We start from the raw sequence: 17,390 nt of genomic DNA on the forward strand, positions 1-17,390 counted from the left end.
TCGATGTAGGGAAGCTTGTAGTCCCAGGGGTCTTCATGGATATAGATTTGTTGACACTGATTACACAAAATTATGACCCTATAGCTAGATGTATCAGGAATGTGAAGGGATCAGCCCTGATTGAAATTAATGATGATGAATTTAGAAGTGTGTTTAAGCTCAGTGAAGCTTCAAATTTGTTAGAGCCTATTGATTTTGAATCATTGGCCTATGTTTATAATGCACAAAGGGATTACCTTAGGAGTGGCCCACTGAAAGAGTTTTTTGTCAAGATAGGAGGGTTGACTGTTGTAGGCCCTAGCACCATGGAACCCTTCTCCCTAAATTTGTTTACTCTAAGAGCTAAGGGCATGTATTGGGCACTTTGTCAGATTTTTGGAGAAGATGCTGAGAAAACATGCCAATCCATTATATGTTGACGATTGCATAGATTCTAAATCCCTCTCTGGCAATAACATTTGATTATGAACCCTACCTTACTTATGCAATTCATGCAAGGCTGGTAGGGATAAAAAATGGTAAGGTGGATAGACCATTTGGATGGTATTCTCTTCTAATGCACATGTTTTTCTTCAAGGGTGCTGATTATTTTGCAAAGGAAATGGATTTGGTTAAGGTGAAAGATAAGGAAGGGATGCTTGTTCAACTTTGGAGTACTATTTTATTCTAGGACAGAGAGGATGCTAGCTATCTAAAGTTTGACAGATACTTTGCATCTAAGATTAGGATTCTTTTGTGCACAGAAAGCCCTAGGATTTCTAAGGCTTTCTTGGAATTCCTCAGGCCCAAGGAGTTTGCAGAAGGTATTAAGATTGTTCATAATTGGGGAGATATGTATTTGTACCATGTTTCTACAGTTTTTCAGAGTATATGGTTTCAAAGGCACTCCATATTTATTGCCTTATCAAGTCCCACTGAAGATAGGAATTACTGAAGTCTTAAAGCAAGTTGGAGGTGTACAAAAGGAAGAGCTGACAAATAAGGGTAAAGGGACTATTTTCCCAACTATTACCATGGCTCATCATTTTGTGATGACTAAAGGTGGCTAGAAGTTTTTTGAAGATTTCTTTAAACCATATAGGTTGTCAATTGTAGTTTCGATATTTGTAGACCCTGAAGATTTTTTCAATGGCATGTTTAGGAAGAGAGTAGTTTGTAAAGGTAGGCCTCACCAATTTCAGTTCCCTAAAGATCTAATTAGGAATGAATTCAATTTAGATGAGAAAGAACTGAGGAAAGAGAAGTTTGTTGCATATAAAAGGGATCTTGACTTCATTCATCAATTTTATAATAGTTATGACCCTCTTTCTAGTTTCAATCCCTTTGAGTAGAAAAGCAAATTCTTGATTGTTTATTTTGAAGACCTTATGCAAACTTTGAAAGAAAAAAGGGAGGCTATAATGAGATGATCCAGATAGGGTTAAATTGGTTCTACCTAAGCCTATCTTTGCTAAGGCTATCACACCTGGTGATTATGTAATGCACAAGAAATCAAAATACAATGTGATGATGCCAGTAATAGGTGAGCCTTCCACTTCAAGAGGGAAAATAGAAATTGAAGATGTCATTGACATTCAAGACTCGCCTGAAAGGCAAAGAGCAGGGAAGGAAGTGCAAACTAGCGAACCTTTGTATTCTCCATCTCAATCCCCCATCCACATAGGAGATGAGCAGGCAGTGGTTGAACAATTGTTACAGTTAGGGAGTCTCGGTGAGATTGCTTACACATATGAGGAGACACAAGAGGGGATGCCAGAAGAGCCACCTAGTACTGAGATGAACTTGACTGAAGGTGAGCTCAAAGGTAAAGAGCTAGACCCAACTATTAAGAAAGTCAATGAGGAGTTCCTCGCTGATAGTAACTTTGTTACAACAAGTGCTTTCATGCAATTTTTATGGAAGCAAAACATGGAACAATTTAAAGCCAGATGTGAACAAAGGAAGAGTAAGCAGCCTCATGGAGATGTAACTCAGGTGGAGGAAGAGGTAAAACAAGAAATGATTGAAGAGTTCAAGACCATTACTCCTAAAAAGGGAAGAGAGATGGTATCAAAGGCTGGTGTTGTGATCCTCCCTGAGTGGGATATAGCTGATGCTCTGGTACTTGAAGTGGTTAGGAAGGAAACTAAACCCATGAAAGGAGTGACCTTCAGCAAAGATAATGCTGCTTTAGTCATGTGGTGATTGAAAAAGGATGAGAATAGAAGAAGGAAAGATGCCTCAGATTCTAGTTTCCTTGGAGGTATGATTGTAAAAAGAGTTCAAGATGCAGGGATGGTGGAAGCTGCAAGCATAGTCTTAGAAACTGCACAGTTCAGTGTAGCAGTGGCAGAAAAGGAGGCAAAAGAAAAGGCTAATCTCCAGTTGAAATTGGAAACAATCTTGAAGGCTTATAATGAAGCCAAAGAAGGAATAGCCAACCGAGATAGGATTATTGCTAGGCTTCAGAGTCAGTTGGCAGGTCAGCGCCATCAAGGTGAGTCCTCTACTCTTATGATAGCTTCTTCTCTAGCAAGACCTCCACCTACAAGTCCTATCATAGAATATCCCCCTTCTCATATGCCTTCTGGTTTCCAGTCAACTGAAATTTTTCAACATCAGTTGGAAAAGTTGAAACAGGCTCAAGCCCTATTTGCAAGCAAATATGAGGAAAAGGTAAAGTCTACAATTTTGAATTTTTCTGATTCAGTTAGGGCCTCTATTGTGCACACTTCTATGAAGAGGATTCTGAATATTTTGACTAAATTAAGAGAAGATGAGACCACTTTGGAACCCATTTTGAGTAAGTGGATGCCTAGGGGAAAGGAGTTAGAGGTTATGTGTTCATCCCATGCAGATGTAGAGGCAAATGACAGTCTTAGGTCCACTGGTGAGTTCATAAGAGAAATGAATATACTCTTAGAAGAAAGGGCAGGTGTGAAGAGAAAAGCCCAATTATATAGAAAAGAGTATTTTGATCACAAATATGAATTGTTTCCAGGAGGTTTTGTTGGTCCAACTCAGTTAAAAGATGATAAAGCTTGGCTAGAAGAGATAGACCACAAATTGTCCCAAAGAGTTAATGAAATCATTAACACTGATGACATGTCCTTATTTGTCAAGACAATTGAAGAGATTGAAAAGGTGAAATCACATTATGGTTTCATAGAAACAGAAAATGGGCAGTTAAGAGTCACGTGGAAAAGGCTAGAAGGGATGAAGAAGAAAATTGTTAGCTTCTCCTGGCCAAGTGATGACGTGTTCCAGGAGTGGAAGGACAAATATGCCAGACAAAGAGAAGATATTCCAAAATAGTTAGAAGACCTTGAAGTGGAGCAACCAACTGAAGAAGTTGCTGATACCGAAAAGGACTTGTAACTATTTCTTGGAGAACATTGTGGTTTCTAACAAACTTTTCTAGGAATGTCCAAAGCTTGTATGCATCCATGATATTATAAATGGATACCAAGACTATTAAAAAAAGGATCACAAGAATTTTGTAAAGAAACTCTGGCAAAATATATTTAGGCCTTTTTCTAGTTTTAAGCAGATTACTCTGAGTGATATAATTTTTTTCAAGAATGAATATGAATATACAGATCAAAGTTTCAGGCCTAAAATTTCTTTGTCTTCTTGTGTGCATTCTTTAGTTTGCTAGTTTCATTTGGATAATCTAGGGTTGTTTGAGTGAGCATGGATTGTAAGGCAATCTTATAGACGTTATTTTTGGCTTTTCTCTTCATGAGAGGGACTAAATGTGCATGAAATATTTCTATCAGCAAATCTATTGTTTGTTGATATGAATATGATGAATTGTTTTAGTTAAATGGGAGAGGACCTATGTATATGTTAGGCCTTATGGGGTTCATGAAATCCGAGATGATGAGATGTATGAGAATGTTCAGTTTTTAAAATTATTGCTTGATTTAGGTGACTCTATGGCCTAGATAAGGCATTGGTACTTGTTGAGGGATTCTTTCTATTTTTCTTGAAGATCAATACTGAAAATGTATACAAGTTTTTCTTCTAATATTTCAATTTATGTTGAGGTGATGAAATCCACTAGTTTTTTACACTATTTTACTGTGGATCTCATTTTTAAAGTGTGAAAGTATTCACAGAAGGTATACCGACCTAAACTTTGGATAAGTTCAAAGTGTAGAAAGTTCTAATACCTTGTTATATGTTACTCTAGAGTTCTTTTTCCCTAATCTCTTCATATGCAGATAGAGTTATTGATTTTCTTATAGGAGGATAGGAGGGAAATCAAAATTTGAGACTAACAAGAAGGACAACCAACACTGGATTGGTTTGAAAATGACGAAGCAATTTCAGAATTTCTCGGAGTTAGAGAGTGATTTCCACAAGGAGATCACAAAGCGGGGTTTATTGTAGACCTGGATAGAACAACATACTTTGGAGAAGAAAGTGCTTCTAGAATAGAAGATAAAGATCAAACTACCCAAAATGGTAAGAGTGAGCTAGGTAATCTTCGTATGGAAAGAGAAAGTTCAACATTGCTTATAGAGGAAACATATGAAGTAAACATAGCAGAAGGGGAGGTTGTACATAACATCCATCTAGCAAAATCACTCAACAAAGAAGAAAAACACAGATTCATTCATTTTTTCAAGTAAAGACCTATCAAATTTGCTTGGTCCTATTTAGATATGCTAGGATTAGACACTGAGTTAGTGTTGCATAATTTACCTCTACTACCAAGAGTTAAACCTTACAAGAAAAAAATGACAAAAATGCATCCACGTATTGCATTACTGGTTAAAATAGAACTACAAAAGTTGCTGGCTGTAGGTTTCATTAGGCCTTTTGATTACACAGAATGGATATCCAACTTGGTACCTGTGATTAAGCCCACAGGAGGGATAAAAATCTGTATGGACTTGTAGGATCTAAATTAACCTTGTCCTAAGGATGACTTCCCGCTACCTAATATTGATATGATAGTTGACCTAACAACTAGAAAAGAAATGCTATCCTTAATGGATGGATTCTTAGGATATAACTAGATTAAAATTGTACTATAAGATCAACATAAAATGGCCTTCACATGCCCATGGGGAACATACTGCTAGAATGTGATGCCATTTGGTCTCAAAAATGCCGGAGCAACATACCAAAGAGCCATGACAACAATTTTTCATGACATGGTCCACAACATAATGGAAGATTATGTAGATGACATATTGGCTAAATCAGAAAAAAGAGAAGGTCACCTCATGGTCCTTGCATAGATATTTGATCGATTGGAGTAGTATAATGTCAAGTTAAACTTGAAGAAGTGTGTGTTTGGTGTAACAACAGGTAAAATATTAGAGTTCATAGTATAAAATAGAGGAATTGAAGTAGACCTTGCCAAGGTCAAGGAAATCATTGATATGCCACCCCCGTTGATACTTGAACAACTCAGAGGGTTACAAGGAAGACTGCAATCCATAAGGAGATTCATAACACAATTGGTAGATAAGTGTCACCCATTCCAGCATTTACTCAGGAAAGGAGTTACTTTTAAATGGACAGAACAATGCCAGAAAGGTTTCCAAGCTCTGAAAGATTATCTTGTAAACACACCAGTGTTAGTATCACCTACTCTAGGAAAACCTCTATTATTATACATATCAGCAACAAACTCAACTCTAGGAGCTTTGTTGGCACAACATGACGATAAAGGAAAAGAAAGAGACATTTATCATATAAGTAGGACTTTCATTGGCTATGAGCTTCATTATACCCTATAGAGAAAGCATGCTTAGAAGTAATATTTGCATCCCAAAAGCTCAAACATTACATGTTATCTCATAAGGTACAACTCATTGCATGTAATGCCCCGCCAGGAAACCCCGAAGGGATAAGCCACAATTACGAGAATAGAGTGCAAATTTTTTTTTTAAAAAAGTTACAACACATAAGATCCAACAAGATAACAAAGATTCAGATTACATAGCGAAAGACTTCAACTAACACCTAAAGAGTTTCCCAACGAGATTACTTAATTTTCACAATTCCATTAACTCACACAGTTAATCCAATAAGCTGATTATTTAATAACGAGATAATTTCATAAACAGGGTAATTTCTTTCAAAGGACGGAAATATAAATCACAACGAAGATTCATCCATTAAGATCCATTCATCAACCTCATTCAAGCTTTTCAATTAAAATTACAAACCATACATCTACATACTAATACACTAGGATCTTCATCGAAAACATAAGAGATCTTACCAAGCATATTTAAATTCCTTAACAACAACTAAGAGTAATTCATTACTCTAAGATACATTATTCCATATTCCAACTTATTGCATTAAAAGGACGATTTCACACATGCATTACGATAAATCGCATCTCAATCAATTATGCATTCGATCCACATGGCAGTCAAGAAAGAACTGAATATAAGCATTAATAGTTAATTCCAATTATCCACATAACCATTTTAACATAAGCAAATCATGCAAGATAAAGCTGAATAAAGGAAACATGAGAGAATACACCACATAACACCATAATGATCTCGGAGTTCACCCCTAAAGGGCTACATCTCCGGGTCTGCGCAACTGCAAGACCCCTTCTGATAAATAAAAAAGTTAAGAGTACAAGAGGTTACACTATACAATCCAGCCATCAAGGTGATACATAAGCAATATACAACGACCACAATGGTCAATAATACATAAACGATCCTTACAAAGAACAGGATCCAGCTGAACATAATCAAAGCTAATAACATAAGAGGTCCAAGAGAGCATCCATAAAACTGAGCCATCACCACCCAAGGTCTTACATGAAACCGACACTCACAAGGGCAGAGGCAAAAAGGACGACTCTCAAAGGTACTCAAAGCAGGACAAAACAACAACACACTAGCGAACGTAGGGACAAGTGTCATCACACAACCTGGTATGGATACCATGGCAAGTCTTCATAGGTCCCGGCCCATACACTGGTAACCCTGGCAACCTAATCCGAACTTCCGGCCCATCCAAGCCTCATGTGGACCCACACATCCTCTCGTGAAGACAAGGAAGGTAGTTTGCCATTTCAGGCCTTCTCACAGCATGTCGAGTCTATGCTAGCACTCGTCCCATGTGTGAGGCACATTATCTTATTTAGAGATTATTTTCTAATCTACTTAGGTTATCACTTATTAGACTCACTTTCGACGGGTTACCCGGCAGCCACTTTGGGCGCGGCCCCCAATCGAAAGCCACTTTCCCATATGACACTAGACCAACTCAGACGAACTCAAACCAAGGAATACACATGGTCAGACGAACGGAGTTCAAGAAGAGAGAAACATTCATCTGGTCACACACGACTCAAGTTGAACACTTACTGACGGTACTCTAACTAGAGACCCGACCAACTACGGTCAACCACAATCATCATTCGACTCACACACAAGGAGGATATGATCAATTATGACAACATCACAAAACAATAGTCAACTCGGAATCGAGGACTGAAACAGGAACACCAAATCATCCATACGACAGGGTCCTACTAAACAAAGCAATCTTGCCATTTCATAATTAAAGGCGAATACAGAAATTAAACTCGCAAGGCAATAATCAGAAAAGACAATATTTTCTCAAATTGATTTAATCATTAAAATCGATCAAGTTTTCTACAAGATCTAAAACAACTTACAGTAATCTACCTCATCAAGGAATAATTTTGTTCTTGGTTTTCTAACTCCTAAGGTTCAAGCATCGAACAGGAAATTTAAGCCATGAAGAGTTTTTAACAAATTCATATGAATTAAATTCAAACAACCATTAATCAACTAAAATAAGATATTTTTAATCTCCAACAAACATCATTAACATACCGGTCCAAAACTGACCTCTACAGTTTCGTAATTTCAATGATCTTCCAATAACATATTATTCTCTAGAATTTTTAACCAGTACTACCTCGATTAGCCAAGTGTTCTAATTAGCTAGAAGGTAGGATCTAGGTTTATTAATCCAAGATCAGACAAAATAAAATCAACAATATTCAATTGCGATAATCAATAGTTTTAGAACTTAAACAGAAAAAGAGCAAAAGTCATGAAATGAGATTGGATATTGACTAACTTACCAACTCCATTATAGAGTTAATTAACATCAAATTATCGTTTATCATCCTTTTGTGACCTTAATCAAGATTATGAACTAATTGATACTCCACATTTAAAATAACCTACATTAACATGATATTACATATCATTTGCATTTCTTTTTTTTTTGAATGATTAAAAAAAATACCCATAAAAAAAAAACATTTAATAAACCATTTATTTTTTTAACACCAACGAAAATCGCATTTAAAAGAAAACTAATTAATAAAAAAAAATGTAATAGGCAAAGGGGGGAGGGCGGGCCGTGCCCTAACCCTACCCCAGCCGCAAGCATTGAGGGTCCTCGTGGGCGGCGCTCACGACGGTGCCCGCAGGTGCCGTGGCGCCCTGCGGCCACCGCGGCCCCTGCGGCCACCGCCGTGGGCCGCAGGCCATGCACAACACAATCACTGCGGGGTGAGAACGGAGGAGAAGGGGGAGGAACGCGCGGGGGAGAGGGGAGAGGGAGCGGTGGAGCTCCGCTCCCCACCTCCATACCCTAAACCCACGCGTTTTTAATAAGGTATACACCCGCGCCCAGTTCGGTTTAAACACAAATACGCACAGTCCGAACAAACAAAACGAACGCACAGTTCGAAAATAAAATCTTTCCTTTATTTTTTTTTTTCTTTAATACACACAGTTCGATATAAAAACAATGTTTCCATTTTTCTTAAAAACACAGTTCGAACTAATAAAACAAACGCCCATTACAGAGCTTGCAAATGGATTCAATTTCAACATGGTTTCGGTTTTGAATGACTGGTTTAGATATCACATCTTCTTGATGGCATCCTCATTCTATACAAACATCCAAGGGTTTCAAACACCCAAACCAGAATGGAAGAATACACACCCAAATTAAAATCTCCAGCCAAATCAAGTGGACAATCTAATTAATTTTCAATAACCAGTTCAGAATCCTACCTCAAATCGCAATCCTGGTATGGCTGAGGGAGAGCTCAATCCTGTCAGATCCAGACCAACCATCTTCCTCTCCAAAAACCCCCAATTTGTCCAAAAATTCTCTCCAACCAAAATCTTCTCCAAATTTGACCTCCCTCTCATTTTTTTCCAAATTTGGGTTATATGGAAGAGTTGACCCAGAATTTCTATTTTTGGAATAAAAACTCTTATTTACAAAATAATTCATAAAATTAATCCTTTTCAACAATATCAACAATATAACTTGCTTTTCCAATTAAAAATCGACTTCTTCAATCAATTAAATTTAACCTTTCAATATCAGAAGCCACAAAATACAATTAATCCATTGCGATTAAATACACAGCTTTCCTTTTTCAACAGCATAAACAAAATGCATTAAATATTCAGAACAGTCATTTAATCGAATTCACTCCCAATATAAAACGAGCAATTCATTAACAACGAAAATCGCATACGAAAACCAGATTAATTTAATCCATTAATCATCAATGCACAAACGCATATATAATCAAAATAATTACTAAGGAATAATAATCGATTAACCAAACACACCAGGCACGCAAATCGAGAAAACCAACCAACAGACGACTCGCAACCCAAACAAGAAGGGGATTACCGACGACGACTGGCGATGCTCACTAGAGCACGACTAAGGTCAACTAGGGTCTTACGACCACCTAATCCGACTCTAGGGATTAAAAGGTACACTCAAACCTGCAATCCAGGTGAAGACGAACTTTGCACTCATGCGGCGTGGAACCTGAAATTTCCTGCAACCAAAGATCATACATGCATACATATATACAATTTAATGAAATCATTAGTCCGATACTAACATCACGAAATAGGAACACTGAAAATCTGCATACAACTAGTGTGAGAACCACATCAATAGCTATGCGTTAAATCAAACATCTGATTGTAACATCATATTACGATTAACTAATCAAGATTAAACCCAGGTTAGAGATCGATTACGGTAGGGGTACTACATTGCACACCTTGATCCACTCAAGTACCTATTGAGCAGACCAACCTTGACTAGGAAGTTGGCTAAGTGGGTCATGATCTTAAGTGAGTTTGACATAGAGTACATAGACAAAAAGGCCATTAAAGGAAAAATTATAGCAGATCAGTTAGCAGAGGCTCCTTTACAAGATAGTCATCCATTACTCATAGACTTTCCAGATGAATCAATGTTTACATTGACAGGATCTCTAATGTGGAAATTATACTTTGATGGGTCATATACAAGTCATGGATCTGGAGTAGGGATTCTCTTCATTACTCCTCAAGGGGATTTTGTACCTAAATAATTTAGGATAAATTTTCCATACACAAGCAATATAGCCAAATATGAAGCTGTCCTCATAGGACTTCGTAGAGCTATATAGTGGAGAATACAAGAATTACAGGTCTATGGTGATTCATAGTTGATAGTAAACTAGGTCAATGATGATTACAACATGAAGGATGACAAACTCATGCCTTATAAGAAGCTAGTGGAAGATTACAAAGAGCACTCACCTTTGAACAGATCCCAAGAATATAAGACAAGGCATCAGATGCAATGGCTACCATAGGATCTCTAATTAATATGCCTAGTAATGAAACTCAATCTAACTTTATCATAAAATAGTTGATGCTACAGGCTTATGAGACTCCTTCAGCAGAACATGTATGTACAATTGTGGGTCCAAAATCACCTTGGTACAATGAAATATATACATATTTACACACTCAATACATATCACAGGAACTATCCAAAAATCAAAAGAAGACATTTATTTGTCAAGCATCTAGATATACAATCATAGCTGATACTTTGTACAGAAAGGGCTTCAATGGAACTCTTCTCTGATGTCTTGATGAGAATGAAGCACACCTTGCTTGAAAAGAAGTCCATGATGGAATTTGTGGGTCTCACCAAAGTGGCCCACCATTGTCAAAGAAATTGTTGAGAATAGGTTATTATTGGCCAACTATGGAAAAGGATGCTTATAAGTATGTACAGAAATGTAAACAATGACAAATGCATGGAGACCTCATTCATACACCAACACAAGATCTTCAACCCATTACATCACCATGGCCATTTTCACAATGGGGATTAGATCTAGTGGGTAAAATCAACCCTACTTCTTCCAATGGGCACAAGTTCATCTTGACAGCCACTGAGTACTTTACTAAATGGGTTGAGGCAATTCCTCTTACATATACCACTGGAAAGAAGATACCAAAATTCATGCTCAACTACATTATATGCAGATATGAAGTTCTAATGTGCTTCATGACAGATAATGGACGACCATTTAAAAACCAGGAAGTGAAAGAGTTGTGTGAAAAGTTTCACATATAATAGAGATTTTCCACGCCATATTATCCACAAAGCAATGGACAAGTAGAGGCTACAAAGAAAACAATATTGAAAGTTCTTAAGAAAGTGGTCACTGGTATAGGATGGGACAGGCATCTCCAATTAAATCCTGCTCTTTGGGCTTATGAAATAGGGGTACGCACACCTACAGGAGCAACACCGTATTCCTTGGTCTATGGTATAAAAGCAATACTCCCCATTGAAATAGAAATACTGTCTCTAAGAGTTTCCTTTCAGAACATCATATCAGAAGAAGACTATAGGGTAGCCAAGTTACAAGAACTCGAAACCCTTGATGAAAAAAGACAAACATCGGTTAACCATCTACAAGGCTATCAAAACAGACTGAGACGAAGTTATAATAAAAGAGTCTACCCATGAACTTTTGAAGTGGGAGATCTAGTCCTTAAAGAGAATCAAAGGAACCTAGCAAAACAAGAAAAGCTAGGGAAATTCAAACCTAACTGGCTAGGTCCTTTCATCATAACAAGGGTTATAGGAAATGGAGCATATAATTTGGCTACCATGGAGGGAGATCCACTGTCTGACCCTATGAACAACATGCACCTTAAATGATATTATACCTAAGGGTTGTGTAGTTTAGGTTTTACTTTTTGCATTGCATATCATATCATTCAAAACATGGCATTACATATAGTTTCTTTTTCAAAGGCATTGCATTCCCAAAAATTTTGCATTTTCATATAGCAGCATCAATAAAACAAGGCAACTATTTAAATTTATCATTCATTTGCATTCAAGAGAAACAAGAGTCATTTCCTTTCTTAGATATTTGGACATGAAGTCTTTGAGATCCTAAGGTTTTTTATTTTCAACATTAATCTGTGATGACGCTTTACTTATGGTTGGGTAGTGATTTCACTATTTGAGACTTGTTAACCCAAAATCTATCAATTGCTATATCTGAAACACAATAAATCTCTAATTCATTCTAGACACCTAGTTGATCATATGACTAGTGAAAAATCTAAAATTCTACTTCAGCGCCACTGTAATTGTCACACCCAAGTAGGTTTCATTACTTACAAGTCAAGGCAAGAAAATAAAAAAGAAAAAAGAGCTATGCCAAATATCCATCTCAAGTCAAAAGAGAAATGATATATAACTGAAATATCATATATACAAATGCGACAAAAAGCTTGACTATGTGAACATGCAAGTAAATCCATCAAGGCTATGAACGCCTACTGGCAATAGAGCAATATTTGAGAAACTGCAGTCTATAACCTCGTCAGAGCTCTCAAGGCTTGCTGGCAGTGAGGCTCTATTCGAGATGCTTTTGAAGTTAGGATAATCCATGTAGCTAGTCATATAGGATGCTAAGGATCTTTAGTGCACACAAGAGCAAGAATTAACTCATCTACACACACATGGGCAAAAGAAGATCAAATTTTCAAGAACCAATGGGGAAGTTTTCCGTGTCTCCATTTTTAAATCCAAGTCACTAAGTCTGTTGATTTGTATGATCCCAGGGACCTTAGGGATCGATTGACCACTTATCTATGAAATGTTTTGCACCTCCATTTCAATTGGTGTATTACAAATGCTATAAAAAACACAGTCAACCTTGTTCAAATAGGAAATGCATCTTCATAATGCATATTGCATTAACATAGGTCATGTAAAAAATTCATTGTCTCCACATGCATTCTGCAGATGATCATGTCATATAGCTCTAAACACTGGGGGCATAACTGAAAAAATCCTAAAAATCAGATAAAGTCTTGAAAAAAATCCTAAAAAGTATATAAAGTCCTACAAAAATCCAAAAACAATGAAAAAATCAAAATCCAAAAACATTGAAAAACTCAAAATCCAAAAACATTGAAAAACTCAAAAATACCACAACCATCTATATAAAGTCCTGAAAAAATCATCCAAAAACATTCAAATATGGGAAACATAACAACCCAAAACATCTGCAAAACAATCCTTCAAAAATCAAAAACATCTGCAAAAATTCCTAAAAAAATAAATCAAAAACATTCAAATATCGATCCACATAATCCAAAAAACATTGAAAAAGCTCTTGGAAAAGAAATAAAAATTGAAAATCAATCAATCAGAAAAAATTGCAATAAAATGTCTTCTGAGAAACAAATACCCTAGCAGATATCCAACAAACACTTTGCACAAAGTTAACAAAGGATACGACTATCCAGTCAAACATCTGCAATCAACTGATCAAACTATCTTATCAATGATAACATATCCATATCAAAGTGATCATTATCTTATCTTAAACAGAAGAGCATACACTTGCAATCAGACAAATCAATCTTAAATGGGGTCTGCAACTTTATGAGATCAGATATTATCAACCATCACATCAAGCAACTGAGAATGAAGGCACAAGGTCAGTATAGTTACTAAATTTTGTCCGGATCAGTCTTTATCTTTTATCATTTGGCAACAGATATTGTTCCTATGATACTCAAGGATTTCCACAAGTGACTAGAGGAGCTATGATGGGCATTATCTTTTTCTTGGTTTGTTGTTTGTGGTGTGAACCCATGAAATTCTAGGAAAATTTCTCTAGTGGGTGTCTGTGATAGGAGCATCTAGGTACTAGATGCCATAGATACCTCTACCCCTAGCATAATTCCTAGAATGGACGGTTCACTACTTGTCTACTACGTGTTTGTTTCTACAATGAGATATCTTTGCATCTTGGTTCCTTATACCCTGATGTGCTAAGCTTCATTGTTCAATAAAAAGGCTCAATGATGAATATATATTAACGTAATAAAATATGTGACACAGGTTCGTGATTCTTTCAATTTCATTCTCATCTAATTTTCTTATTGATAGTTTGTTGGTTTCTCATCTTCTTTCTAAATCGCATTCTTTCCAACATTCTTTTCATCATCATTTTATTTCTCTATCATCTAACTAACATTTCTTCACAGTGTATCTAAGTTAAAATTGGTTCAGCCATTATCATACAAAAACATTAAGCATTCATCATAGGTTCCATTAGATTTCAATGCATTCATAATAGATTCCATTGCATTCATTATAGATGTCATTAAAAATTCATCATAGATTCCATTGAATTCGTTATAGATTTCATTAAAACATTCATAATAGAGTTCATTGCATTCACTAGCCTCATTGATACGTACATGTACTACCATTCCATTCAAAATTACATAGAATCAAATAGATATGCATCATAAAACTCATAGCATCATATAAGCATACATGAAAAATAAAATACAAATAGATCACTGCCAAAACCCGCATATCATATATATATATGACTCAAAAATGATAATGTGTGTGAATACAATAAATAAGGCCGAAGGCTTAGATAACATGATCAAAAAATGTCTCAACCAACACTACCTCTTTCAGTAGGTGAATCTTGTCCACTAGATCCTACCCTACGATGTCGAGGTGGTCCCATAACTCCACCAATGCTAGTCCATCATGAAGTAGATCTACTCGATCTCCTCCTCATAAATGCACTGAAGCTAGGATCTCTCTGACCCTCAGGGATGGCTCTCTCATATGTCTGTCTATAATAAATAGCCTCCTATGTAGTAGTGAAATACCTATCTGCTTGGTCGCGTGCATATGTACTTGCTCTAAAAAGCTGATCAAAGGCATCCATGGTGATTTGACATCTCTGCACTACCTCATCTCTCTCCCTCTGGAGATGATCTCTCTTAGCCTCAAGGGCACCATAATCTGCATGGTAGGTCTCCCACTCGACATCTCATCTAGTGACCTCATCCTCTAAGCCCTGGACCTGCACTTCAAGAGTCTGCAACTCATCCTCCTCATCAACCTGTCCTCTCCAACCCCCTGGAGTAGGTGCATCCTCCAGCTCTGGCATATCCTCAGCATCATCTCCATCCTCCCTACTCGATGACTTAGAAGAATCTTTTCTATCCTCACTACTAATAGATTTGGTGTCTCCACCAATGTCTACATCCTCATCCCCCTCACCTCCTCCCTCATCTCCCCCACCTCCTCTCTTAGCTCCACCCTCTCCTCCTCCTCTGGCTCCCTCCCATGCGTCTATCCTCAACCGCTATCTAGGATGGCGAATCTATTATGCTATAATAGGAACAACAGGATCAGTTTATGGTACCAGCTTGTGCCTAGCAAACCACGCATCATACTCCATTGTTGTCCCTGGATCTACTACACCTCTACCCCAACCCCAGAGTAATGGCTGCAGAGCATCAAACTTAGAAAAAGCAACATGAGGCTATATACACACACCCCAATTAGATACCTCCCATGATATGCAAGCAAAGTAAGTAGTAACCACAGGTGTCACCTGTACCTCACCGAACTGTCTCAGAACTTGCCTTGGAAGATACATCTTGATAATCCACTAGGTCTCAAATGTCCTATCGATAAGATATCTTTGCTGATTTGTAGAAAGGAAAGTGCACTGCATCATCAGGCCAACCAAGGCAATCTAAGTATGGTCTCCAAATGAAATGCTGCAAAATGTCAAACTGATGTCTCTAGTACAAGGTGTTCCCCGAACCCCTCTGTCTAATACCTGTTGTGTACCTGAAAGCATAAGGCTCACCGGGCTGCAAATCCACATGAATGATAGGCCTAGAGACAAAAATATGCTCCCATGCAAATGTCTAGAGCAGAGTCATACCACAATTGATAGATCGATATCCTAGATACACAATACCATGCATCTGATAATATAACATGGCTAGTAGACAAGGACCCCATGCATATAGTCAACGATGAAAAATCATATCATGGAGCACTCTACCCCATCCAACTGGAAATAAGGAGGATGACAAAGAAAGCTTAATTACACTCATTGTTTAATTTCTGTATTTGTGTCTTACATTGCTTCTTCAACTTCAAAACCAAACCTCTTTCTATGCAGAACTGTAATCTCAACAACATTTTTATTTATATAATAGTATATATTAAAATACCTCTATAAGGTTGGAGTCAATTAGATTGTCTTTTTTAACATTTACCATGATTACATAGAATTAATTAACGATGAATTTATAAATTTAACTATGAAGGTTGGAGATTGGCCAGTCCTTTTTAACCTTCAACCAATTTAATGGTCATACCAACAATGATAATTTTTCTTGAAAATTTTGAAGATATTCATATAATATTCAGAAAGAGAGTTTAAAATAGATAAGTAATGGGTTTTTATAAAGATAAATGGGTTTTACATGGACCCGAAACCAAGAGTTTTACTAAAACTCACCATCACCCAACCAAATAGAAACCGACAGCAAAATAGGGGAACACCCCAGACCAAGCTCAAAAGAAAAAAGAAACAATAGGCAACAAAACAAAGCACAAACAAACACTCAATTAAGTGAGTGCACCAGCTCCTTGTTCTTCTGGATGGTAACCTTGTTTATTTCCTCCAAGTCCTCCATAATGAACCTGGAGGTACCCTTATTGCTGCTCCTACTTCTGGTCCTAGAAGTAGGGCCCATATTTTCATTGCCACCCACAACAAAGTCTTCACCGCCCAAATCTTTCTTTCTATTACTGTCAATAGGATTGGATCTGTACTCCGCCACCATGGCATGGGGTGTCTAAAAAAAATCTAAGAACTACAAAAAAATATAGCTCTATGCCTCTCCCTCATCACCAGGTGGTGGAGGAGGTGAAGCCTGCTGACTAGGATCCTAACGAGGTGCCCAAGCTCCCTTAGACCATGCCATGTACTGCGAGTAGGGTGCAACATGCTGCGCTAATGGAATTGCTATGCTGTAAACCATGACATAATAGGCCACATGACTAGTTTGATGTAGAAACTCCTACTGCAAAGGATCTCGCTCTACCCTCATCTCTGCGACCTAATGATCGCGCTCACCCCTAAGCTCTAATAGCTGTCGGTCTCGCTCCACCAGTTGTATTTGTGCCACTGTCAACTATGGCTACAGATCTACCAAATGTTCTCTCATCAATCATGCTAC

Source organism: Cryptomeria japonica, chromosome 5 (genome assembly GCF_030272615.1).
Source record: "Cryptomeria japonica chromosome 5, Sugi_1.0, whole genome shotgun sequence".
Taxonomy (NCBI): Eukaryota; Viridiplantae; Streptophyta; class Pinopsida; order Cupressales; family Cupressaceae; genus Cryptomeria; species Cryptomeria japonica.